Source organism: Neopelma chrysocephalum, unplaced genomic scaffold (assembly GCF_003984885.1).
Source record: "Neopelma chrysocephalum unplaced genomic scaffold, ASM398488v2 Primary Assembly neopelma1_95539, whole genome shotgun sequence".
NCBI lineage: Eukaryota > Metazoa > Chordata > Aves > Passeriformes > Pipridae > Neopelma > Neopelma chrysocephalum.
In genome coordinates, this window is record NW_020924210.1 from 1 (window position 1) to 11795 (window position 11795).

Genomic DNA, 11795 nt, shown 5'->3' on the forward strand with positions numbered 1-11795 from the left:
ATTTTTCTTCCCAGCTGGGATTGAGAGTGCAATTTCACACTCCTTTGGAGAGCATTAACTAAGACATCCCATTGCTGCCCAGGGATCTCCCAGGGGGAACTCAATCCGGGCTGTGGGCAGGTCCCTGCAGGGGCAGCAGCTTCCTCTGCACATTTGAGGTGATAAAGCTGCTCTAACCCTGCACTCCAACTACTCCACAGCAATTTAGGACCTCTGAGGACAGTTCCCCACTGTTTCCACCCCAGCAGAGACCTGAACACGTCCTGTGGGCACTGTGTGACCACCCCTGGCATTAACACCCTGCAGGAATGAAGACACTGACTGTAAATACACTTGTCTACCTGTAAACCTCAACTTTCTTTGCTACTATACAGCAATAACATTTTCTATTCCTATTGCAGCTCCAGACTTAATAAATAGACTTGCACATATTGTGCTTTAGACATTAAAATGCATTCCAAAGTCAGGCAATGCTAAACAATGAAAGTCTTGAACCCTCCCCCCCAAACCAGCCCCACTTTCTGCTTTCAGAACCAGCCCACTTCCTCACTCTCTTCACAAAGGGAGAAACTCTCTCTTTCCACCTCTGAAACAAAAATTCCCTTCCCAAAAGTGATCAGAAAGAGTCTACTTAGGCACTACTGCAAATGGAAGTTGTCTAATAACCATTCCTTCTAACTCAAGAAGGGGAGGAGGTGAAGAAAGTCACGACAAATGTTTGGATTCCTTCCTTTTCAACGTCTTCTCTTCCCTATCTGACACTCTGGGACATGTGCAGGGGGATCAGCATCTCTTCAAAGATGGCTCCTTTCACATTAGAGCCCCTCAAATTGGCTTCCTAGAGGCTACAACCTGATAGGTCACAATTCAGAAGGGGAAAAGAAAAAGAAGTGTCAATGGAATGCAGCCAGAACTCTGTTCATAGCTTTACTTGAAGCACATTTACCTGAACTCCATTGTAGTCTGAAGCTGGGGAGCTCAGCCAAAAGCCAGCAATCCCCCAAAATACCAGCTGACTATGGGATAGAAAGGAATAGGATGGAAAATGAATCCCAATTCACTTCCAAATCAGTTCCTGCCAACGTTGCTCCCCCGAGGTTACAGTTCTTTAGTTTGGTGTTTCTCAGCGTTGCAACTCGGAGGTTAATTCCTGTCATCTGACTGCCCTCCATGGCCACTCCTTTCAGGTTGGCACCTGGAACACACACAGAAAGGAGTTCTGTGAGGAAAACCAGTCAGAAACACAGCAGCTCCACACTGGTGCTGCCTCAGAGCTGTGTGAATTGGAGGAGGACAAGGGGATTTAGGGCTGAGATGGTCACAGACTCAGTGCAGCCCTTGTGGGCCCTTCTCAGGGTTGGACAAACCACAGCTGGACCTTTTCTGGGCCATACAAATGCACAAACACAGGCTTCAGTTGGCACAGATTCACAAGGCAAAAGCTTCTTACCTTCCAGATGAGCTTTAAGGCCTGATGGGTCCTCAGAGTTGCAGCCTTTCAGGGACGCTCCCTCTGCATTGGAGCGCAGCATCTTCCCCCCTGGCAGGTTGGCACACTGGCACAGACAGGAGTCAGTGAGAGCCGGAAGAACAACACCAAAGACAATCAAGAAGACAGTTTTAATTTCTGGTCGGGGCCACCAAAGATGGGTGCTGAAGGAGAAAATGAGGCTACACACACAGAGTTCCATTGCAGGACTTGTCCACCCATCTTTCTGGTGTCCCCCTTTCATTGGGGTTCCTTTGGAAACAGCACCCGGTGTTTGTCTTTTAGTCCACCAGAATTCCCAGCATGGCCCCAAAGCAGTGCCCTGATCCCACATATTCCCCTCCCCTCATGTGCTGACTGTGTTCAGCCACCAGAGAAAAACACAGGCTGGTCATGCAGGCTGGTTCAAGTGCATTGTTGGAGAAACAACCTTCTCTCTCTCCAAGCACTCAGCCAAGGTCCATCCTCCCTTTGCATTCCCATGAACTCAGGGCAGGTGCAGAGTGACTCCGCTTGGTCCCACTTCTGCCCCTGTTTTGTTTGGACACGCAGAGTTCACGGCCAAGAGGGGCAGGACCCGGGCTGCTTGTCTTCGGGCTTGTCCCATGCGCTTCCAGAGGACTTGGAATATTGAAACCAGACAGATTCTGAAACACCTGCTCCTGGTGCTGCCACAGTGCCCATACAGTGGCACTGCAGGCCTGGCCTGCACTGAATGGCCAGTGCAGCAGGAGCTGTGGGTGCGGTAGCTGCTGGGATTGCTGCAGAGATGATCCAAGCAATCAGCCATCCACTGAGGATTTCTGGATTTCACAGTTTCCTTCATTCACTGTATCCTGCATCATCCTCCCAGCTTCTGCTTAGGTTCCCTGGGAGCCCCAGTTTGGCTCTTCTGCCATGGGAATTATTAATGATAGATGGAGGGTAGAAAGGTTTTGATCTGTGATACAACTAAAATAACAGGGATTACTTACAGGGATGTTAAGGGTATTGTCACTCACACGAATCACAGTGTCAGGTGTGGCCAAGAAGGGATCTGAGTGACAGGGACACACCATGGCTGAGTCATTAAGCCAGTCAGTAAGAATTCCCCCTAGAACAGTGTCTTCCCGATGGGACATCTGGGCAAGGCATGCTCTTCTCAGCATTCCCTGCCTCCTCCCGGGATTCTTGAGGGACAGCCTCTGGCAAGTCCGGGCCAAAGGAGACCTGCCACCACCCCGAGTCCTGGCAAGGGTGCTGCCCGTCTCCTGCCCCAAAGAACTGTGCCCGCGGGGGACTTCTCTGCCAGAGGGCAGCCAAAGCCAAGGGGCACTGAGGTCTGCCCTCTTGCAGGTGGCTGTTGGGAGCAGCAGCTGGAGCAATTGGTGGCATGACTTGGCATCTGTCAGAAGGCAGAAGCTGTTGTTCCTTCCTGGCATGATTTTTGGGTGGAAGTGATTACCAGCAGCACAAAACCACAGTGCTTACTTGCCTCCATCCCTGAAGCTCCGCCACATGAGGCCCTGCTTTGCTTCAGCTTCTGCTGCTTCTTCCTTTGTTGCCCTCAAGTGCTGGACGTAGAGTTTAGAAGCCCATGGCCGTGTTTTGAAGGTGCCTGCGTGGAGGAGAGGTTGAGCAGCTGCAGCCCGAGGCTGGTGTCCCAGCAGAGTCTCTAAGGATGGCACCAATGGCACTGGCTGGGGACAGCTGAGTGTGGAAGGCACGTCCAGCCTCAAGCAGGGCCATTGAAGTCAGTCAGGAGGACAGGCTGCAGCTGAAGCTGCCCAGGGTTGCTGTGAGGCTGGGGAGTCACTGGAAAGCTGTGGTGGCCACTTGGCCTCAAGCCTTTTGCCAAAGCGGGTGCAATTGTGCCCACAGTCTGGCCACTTTTGGCGTCCTGGCGGGTGTGGGTGCCTGGGTGAGGAGGCCCAGGCGTTGTGGGTGCTGCTGCTCCTGGGCAGCCTCTGGTGCTGTTGTGTGTGGGGCGCGGAGCCGCTTGGGCAGCAGCGAGTGCGCAGGCCTGCCCGAGGAGCCCAGCGCCCTGCCCGTGGTGGCAGCAGCTCTGCGGGCCCAGAGCTCTGGCTCAGGGGGGTGTCGGCCACAGCCCCGTGGCCTGGGCAGCCGCGGGGGCCCGGGCTGGCCGCCAGCCCTGCCCGTGCCACTGCCCCTGGCCGGCAGCACCTGGCAGACGTGCCCCGGCAGGGCCCCCTTGCCCTCCTTGTCCCCAGCCAGGCCAGCCTGGCCCCCTTGGGGCTGTGCCCACCCTGCTGCTGAGGCCTCCAGGGTTTCTGCCACAGGGCTGGGAGATGCCTCGGGAAAGCACCAGAGCAGCCGGCTGGCAGGGAAGGAGGTGGTTGCCTGGGGGCTGCCTATGGCCTCTGCCCCCCAAGTCCTGGGACCTTTTCCCTCCACCCTGCCCCTCGGGGACTCTGCCCAGTCTGTCCCCTCGCAGCCTTCTGCCACCCACCCCCTCCCAGATTCCCCTCAAGGCTTCCCGCTCCCTTGTCCCATCAGGGCCTCCGCAGCACCTCACCCCTTCCTGGCCTCCCAGCGCCCCCTCCCCTGCGGCTCTCCCCCAGCCCCGCCAACCTGCCCGGCAGCGGCGCAGCCCTGAAGGAGCTCCAGAGGAGCCGCTCCAGAGGCACTTGGGAGCCCGGAGCAATCCAGCCAGCAACACACAGGCAGGACACAGACGCTGCTTCCTGGCTGGGGGAGGGCTTGTGGCCATCTCCAAGGACAAGGTCCTCAGGGATCCCCACACCTCCAGCCTCTGCCCCTCCACTCTGCTGCAAGTGTTGAGGCTCCAGGAGAGCCACCAAAGGCCAAGGGGCTTCTGCTCACTTTTGCTGGCATGCTGCACAGCAGGGCAAGTGTTGCTGAGCACAAGGAGCCCTTTTCCCCTCTTCCCCGAGGCCCTGTGCACACTGGGCACCAAAAAAAAGCTCCTGGGCCTCTGTTTGTGATAACATGTTGGTTGTATTCCCATGCTGGGCTCAAAGGAGGTGCTTGCAGGGAAGAGGCATCTTCCCCACAGGCTCACGTGGCCCCAGGAGATGGAGCTTCCCTCATCAGTTCTCCACAGAGCTGCAGCAGCACAGGCAGACACTGCCCTGTGGAAAAGGCCGGGTCTTCCACGCCCTGCACAGCCAGTCTTGGAGCTGCTGGAATCTGGAGTAGGGAGCCGTCTGTACAGCTCTTTGCACGTAGCAGTGTTGAATTGCCAGGCCTGCCATGGTGAGTCTGATGTCATCCGTCACGCCTCTATGGGCTTGAAGAGGCAGGAATGGAGACTACCAGAATGGGAAGAATGGAGTTCTCCGTACAGCTCTGATGATGTGGAGCGTTTGAAGTGCCAGGTTTGAAACGGCAGGGCTGTCATCAGTCATGCCTTGAAGGGCTGGAAGAGAAAGGAAAGAGAGCCAAGGTGAGGCCAGGGGTGGGGGGACGCGAGGAGCCCCTCCTGGCCGGGCCATCCCAGGCAGCTCTTGCCATGGGCAGGAGGGAGCAGGGCCCAAGGGGATCAGCTGGAAGGTGCCTTCCCTCACCCTGGCAGATGAGCTGCAGCTCTGGCTGCTCCTGCTTCATGGACCTGGCGGCGATCCCTGGGAACACAGAGGCTGTCAGGGCCCCAGAGGCACAGGTCCCCCCCATGGGGACGCCCCAGGGCTGGGCTGGCCCAGGGCGGCAGCAGGCCCCAGGCCACTCGGGGCTCCACATGCCCTGGGCCGCATCCTGCTGCCGCTGCAGCAGCCGGGGCTGGGGCCGAGCTGCAGCGGGGCGGGGAGGGACCCCGGCCTTGTGGCTCACCCAGGAACTTGATGGCCAGCTTTCGCAGGGGCTCCTCTGGGCTCTCCAGGTACGGCAGGGCCTGGCGCACGTACTGGCCCACTCGGCTCCTGTCCTTTTCCAGCTGCAAAGAGTGCCAGGGCGGGGAGGGAAGGCTCGGCTCAGGCTCTGCCCCTTGGCCGGGCGCTCCCTGCCCCCAGCACGGAGCTCCCCTGCCCGCAGAGCCCTGAGGCCCGGCCAGCAGCCGCTGGGGCCGGGCGCTGGGGGGAGCAGAGGGCTGGGTGCTCCTGGGGAGCCAGGGACTGGGGCTTTGGGGCCGTCCTTACCAGGCACTCGCCAAACCTCCAGGGCTGCTCCATGGTCACTAGGTGCTCAAGATCCCTCCACTTCAGGAACCTGGCTGCACCAAACAGTGCTTCCCGAGAGGCCTGCAGAGCAACAGAGAGCGGGCCATGGCACCGCAGCCCAGGGCACAGGACCCGCATCCCTGCACCAAGGCCAGGAGGAGGCTGCAGGCGACCGTGGGCCAGGGCAGGTGGCACAGCAGCCTCCTGCCATGGGGACACCAGAGCCCACAAGTCCTCACCTCTGCCACACGCTGGTTCTCATCGTGCCAGTTGAAGTAGAATGGCACCAGCCTCAGGTAGATGTGTGGCTTTAGGCTCTTGCTCCTCTCTGTTGCCTGCATCACCTCCCGGAAGAGGACCATGGAGAGCTGCTGCAGCTGGCTGTGCTCCTGCTGCAAAGGAAGAGCAAAAGACCTCAGCCCTGGCTTCTCCAGGCCCACCGGGGCACAGGCCTGAAAAGACACTGGGCCCAAAGTTTCTGGCAGCACTCAGTGCCCACGATGAGGGACACAGAGCCTTACATTGTCAAAGAGTGGCCGCAGCGCCTCAAGCAATTTAAGGGCAGTGGGGCTGGATACTTGGATGACTTTCAAGTGCAGCACATTGATGAACGCAGAGAGGGTCATCTCAACCGCCTCTGTGTCTGCATCCTGCAGTAGCTCCAGGAGGCCTTCATTCAGGCTCCAGATGCTCTTAGCCTGTGTGGAAGACAATGCTGTGGTGCAGCCCCACGCTGCTGCCGCGGGGCCCAGAGGCCAAAGGCGCGTCCCAAAGGAGTCGGGCAGCTGAACGGGGAGGAGGAGAACTGGGAGCAGCTGGCACAGCTGCCAAAGGCCAGCCAAGGCCAAGCTACTGCCTTGCACAGCCGCACGCTGCCGGCCCGGCTTCAGCCCCTGCCCCCTGCTCACCAGTGCGGGAGCCTTGCTGATCACCACCAGGCCTCGGAGCGCCAGGCGACGCCTCTCGGGGCACTCACTGCGCAGGCGCCTTGAAATAACCTGCAGGACGCTGAGCCCGCATTGTCTGGGGTTCAGGCAGTGCAGCACCTGAAAGGCAGGGAGCAGTGATGGGGTGCCCGGCCGGCAGGAGCCCGGACCCGCCCGGGGCTGGGCCCAGGCAGCAGCACAGGGTGCAGGCACCATCCCAGGCGGCTGCGGCTGTGAGAGGGCAGAGAGGGGGAGGCAGCTGGGCCAGGCAGCGCTCGCCATCAGGCTCACCTCCACCAGGAACGCCAGGGCAGGCAGTTCCCACAGGGGCTCTTCCCTGCTGAGCCGCGGGAGCAGGTTGGCGGCGACGCTGCGGCAGAAGGAGTGGGAGACACGGCACAGCTCCCTGCAAGGGGGAATAAAGGCACCAGAGACCCTGAGCCAGGTGGGTAAAGCTCCCCTGGGACACACTCACACAGGCCTGATCTTTGGCCACCAGCCCAGGAGGGGACATGGGCGCTTTGGGAGGTGGCTCCTCCTGTGCAGCCGCCCCTCTCCGCCTTTGCCACTCTGCTCAGCCATCCCTGGCTGCCAAGGCCCTCTGGCCCAGCAGCACGGGCACTGTGTGGGGTGGCCTGTGCACAGGGCAGGAATGCCGGGGGCAGTGGGGGGAAAGGGCTCTCACCTGGCCAGCAGACCCACTGCATAGTGGTGGCTGTCAGCCTTGAGGAGCATGTCCCAGCCACACTTGCGATGGATCACCATCACCACGTCCTCATCCAGCAGCTGGCGCAGCAGGGCTTTGACGGTCTGCACTGCAAACCTGTGTGCAGAGCACAGCCCAGGTCAGGCGCAGAGCCCCGGCCCCAGCCCTGAGGGCGTGGCAGGGAGAGAGGACTGGGATGGAGCACCTGTTGGGGTTGGGGGGAAGGCTGCGCTGCTCCCGGCATCGCCCCCAGAAGGTCTCGACCTCCTCTGACATCTCCTCTGTGCTGATGAAAACTTGGAAGAGCAGAGTCAGAAGGAGGCGGGGCAAATTGGTCTTCACTGCCCCTGGGCACCAGGGCAGCTGGAGGATCTCCCAGAGTGCCACAGTTGCCTGCCAAAGACAAAGCACCCAGAGACAGCTCTCAGGGCCCAGATGTCCATGTGGTAGGGCCCCAGCGTGGCAGGGAGAGGCCAGGGGAGACACAGGGGGATCCCCCGGCCTGCTGGCCCTGAACTTGCCCCTAAGTCAGGGTTGCAGCCCGGTGCCTGGGGCAGGGAGAAGCAGTGGTGAGGGAGGATGAAAAGGCATCCCAGAGGAAAGCTGGGGGTGAGCAGAGGCCAGCTCAATAAACTCACAGCCAGGGCAAAGACATCGCTCTCATCCCCATCCGAGGTGCGTGTCCTGTGCGCTGGCCAGAATTCCAGCGCACGGAAGAGGATCTGCAGCACCGGCTCCTTAGTCCCTCTGGAGGAGATGAGCGTCCTCCACATGGTGCGAGCAGCTCTGTGGAGTCAGAACTCTGGCTCAGGGGGGTCTGGGACACAGCGCTGTGGCCTGGGCATCTGCAGGGCCCAGGTGACAGAGCCACGGTGCCTTGTGGGGCAGGGAGGCAGGCTGGCCTCAGGATTGGGGGCTGGACATGCCAAAGCTGGCAAAGAGAGGAGCTGGAGTGTCCTGGAAGTCTCCATCTCTCTGGCACACCATTTGGGACAGGTTGTGCAGGGGGATGGGGTCTAAAGGCAGGGGAGCCCTCAAGGCAGGTGGGCCCCATACCTGTCACAGGCTGGGGCAGAGCGCAGCAGGGTCACTGCAACATCCACAGGGTGTGCCTCGGTCAGCAGGACAAGAGTCTTGTCCAGCCTGTGCTCAGCCGACACATTGGACGTGAGCCACTGGTGGATGCACCTGACTATGGCCGGCACCTGGAGGGGACACGGGGAACGGTTGGAGAGCTGCCAGAGCCAGCAACTTGACCAGCTTTCCCCAAGAAGTGCTCCCCTTGCCACCACACTCTGCTGCTCTCAAAGGCTGAGGGGGCCCAGCGCAGCCGGCGTGAGGGGCCACAGCATCCCTGGGGCACTGGAGCCCTGGCCACAGGCTGCTTACTTGCTTCCCTGTGTAGACACCGCTCTCCACAAGCAAATCCAGCAGGGCAGCGCTGGTCTGGGCATTGAAGAGGTCCGAGTCTGCCGTGCCCCCAGTGGCCATGAAAGTGGTCTCTTCACGCCAAATGCACCTGATGAATCTGCAAACCAGCTAGAGGAGGAAGGCAAGGAAGAGATGGATGTCCCCTGGAGGGCTGCGACAGCGGTGCTGGGCTGAGCAGTGACAGCAGGCCCAGCCCAGGAGGGGATGGCTGCAGGTACCTGTGCTGCCCTGCGGAAGCGGCCACGGGCACGGAGCTGCTCTTCTGTCCGCTCCTGGCCTGCATCTGGCAAAGAGCGAGCGCGCTCAGAGCTGAGGGTGTGCGGGAGAGGCCGGAGAACACAGCCCAGGCCTGGGCTCCAGGAGCAGGGCCAGCCCCGGGATGCCCAGTGGATGGAGCACGGCTGCTGGGAGATCAGCCCCGGCCCCTCTGTCCCCCTCCCTTTCCCTGGGCATGTCCAGAGGGGATGGGACAGGATGAGGCCAAGGGGGCTGCAGCCACCAGCCCTGTGGCCCAGCTCCAGCACTCACCCTCCTGCGGGGGCTGCACCTGCTGCACCTCTTCAGACTGCTGCGCTGCAGCAGCCCCAGGGCTTTCCTCCTCCTCCTTCTTCCTCCGGAGCAGCCTGAGCAGGCTGAAGCGTCTCCCTGCCATGCCACAGTCTGGTGTCGAGGGCACCTGCAAGAGAGACACCTCGGAGAAGCTCCGGGTCACTAAGTCCTGCAGAATGGCCTTGAGGCCACCTGCCACAGGGATTGGAGACGCCTCGGAGAAACTCCGGGTCTCCAAGTCCTGCAGAAAAACCTCGAGGGCACCTGCCACAGGGATTGGAGACAGCTCGGAGAAGCTCCGGATCTCCAAGTCCTGCAGCAAGGCCTCGAGGGCACCTGCCAAAGGGGTTGGAGACGCCTCGGAGAAACTCCGGGTCTCCAAGTAACGCAAAAAAGCCTCGAGGGCACCTGGAAATGAGAAAATCCTCCAAAACGCTCCGGGTCGGCAAGGCACGAGTCGGCTGCACGGGGGCTCCGCACAGCTCCGCTCTGTCCCGTCCTGTCCCGTCGCCTGCTCCGAGGAGCACTGTTGACACTGTGGCCGTGTCACCAGCAGCACCTCTGTCACCACGGGTCATAAAGGGCCCTTGGACACCCTGCCCCTTCCATCCCACCGGCCATGCCCAGCGTGTCACAAAGGGCCCTGTGACACGGTGCCACCTGGCCTGGGGCCTCCCCCAGCCCGGCCAACCTGCCCCACCTTGGAGGGAATCCACTCTCTGAAGTATCTAATCTGGCTGGACCTGAACTGTGGGAACGGCTCAAGAAATGAGCAAACACTCCCCTCCTGTGCCTGCTCACGGCAGCACAAGTAGCCCCCTCAGCCGCCGACGCAGCCGCAGCGGGAAGGGCACGGGGCCTTCCACACAAGCTGGCACGGCCTCCTTGGGAGAAGTGCTGGCTGGTGGCCATCCTAAACACGGGGGGTGTGACACCGAGAAGGAAGGTGTGGGCAAGGGCACCAATGCTGCTGGCAGCCCTTTGGCCAGGGCTGCACCCAAATCAGCAGCTGTGGCAAGTCCTGGCCCAAAGAGACCTGCCACCACCCCGAGTCCTGGCAAGGGTGCTGCCCGTCTCCTGCCCCAAAGAGCTGTGCCCCCGGGTATTAGTTCGTTTGAATACATGCCCAGAATAAAGACAAGCACAACAGACATTCAAACACTACAAAAAATCTTTTATTGCAGTGAGAATAAAAAACTAGCAAAGAGAATCAAAAGCTCAAAAAGAGTATAAAAAAACTACTTTATCAGTTGGCATTTCTACAATACTATGAACAGCTTTTAATACAGTATTAACCAGTAAAAAGGGAATTAAAAGGATTCCAAAAAAGGATATAAAACATTTGCTTTCTTGGTTGCTTCCCATCAATAAACTGTGCTTACCCACACAGACAGGCCAGGGCTGCCAGGATCTGCAGCAGCTGGTCGGTGCCCATGCTCAGCGGGCGTCCCCACGGAGCAACAGTCTCGAGTGAAGGATGAGCATCGCTCACCCCAGCAGTCCTGACACCCCATTTTAGCAGCTCTACATTACACCACGTAGGGCCAGTATGCAGTATAAGGTGATGCCTGAGTGGCAGCCAAACACCGCCTGTTCATCACCTGAGAGCAACAGTCTGCGCATGCCCTGCTGTAGGGCAAGGGGCGAGCGACCCCTGCCCACACAATCTTCCTCTCACCAGCATCTTTCTCACCCCTATGGACGACCTCTCCCATTGTGTTTCAAGGGTATTTGTGTCCATCTTGCAGCATGGAGCCAAGCCAAGGAGGAACTCAGCTCTGATAATAGGGGACATCAAGTTGACTTGCTAAAAACACAATGGACCTTACAGTTAACTTGTGCCATAAAGTTACATTGTACAACATTTTAATATTTAGTCACAGGTTAGTATTAGACGGTGAGCTGGGAGGAAACATGAGCAGTCCAAGAAACACTGTTGGTACAGTCCTGTCACAAAATGAGGTCAATGGCTCTTTGTGCAATTAAAGCAGCAGAGGAAATGCAAGATGACTTGGGTGAGACGTCCACGGCACTTAATCACCACCTGAAAAATCTGACTGCCACCTTCACGGCCGTTTCACCCAGTGGAAGACCCCAACAGGGTTCTACAGGCCCAGAATTGACTTATTTTCTTCAAGATTTAATAATGCATCTAAAAAGAAGCTATCACCTCTCTCTACAAATGTGTCTTAGATTAAGGTCTAGAAACATTGAATTTAATGATAAAAGCTGAGATTTTGATCTCTTCTTGTTACTCCAAACACATGGGTCTTAAGTTACGCACCTGTGCCTTTAATTCAGCACTGAGTAATTACATTTAGATCAGTGGAATCACTCCAGAGTTTTCTTGGTTTGTCTAAACTGAATGTTGTCCTAAGGATTTGGAAGCATATGAAGTGAATTTAGGAATGAACATGGATGTCAGTAGTTGGAAAATGCAACTGAAATGAACTGTCCCAGTCTGTAGGAGAGAAGAGAATGTGAAGCAGAGGTCTAAATGTCAAGAGTAAAAGCAAGCACGTAGCTTTGCACATATAATTGCATCAGCATTCCCTGTATTTTCCCCAACACTTCTTCTT

At 58.3% G+C, this 11795-nt stretch overlaps 1 long non-coding RNA gene across 1 annotated transcript; it reads right to left on the bottom strand.

Moving 5' to 3' along the window:
- Positions 1 to 5024: 5024 nt before the first annotated feature.
- Positions 5025 to 5593, bottom strand: LOC113980893. Its single transcript, XR_003538246.1, has 3 exons — positions 5584 to 5593; positions 5279 to 5381; positions 5025 to 5073 (listed from the first exon to the last, which is right to left on the bottom strand). It is a non-coding gene; the product is annotated as an uncharacterized LOC113980893 (long non-coding RNA).
- Between the last annotated feature and the right edge of the window lie 6202 nt (positions 5594 to 11795).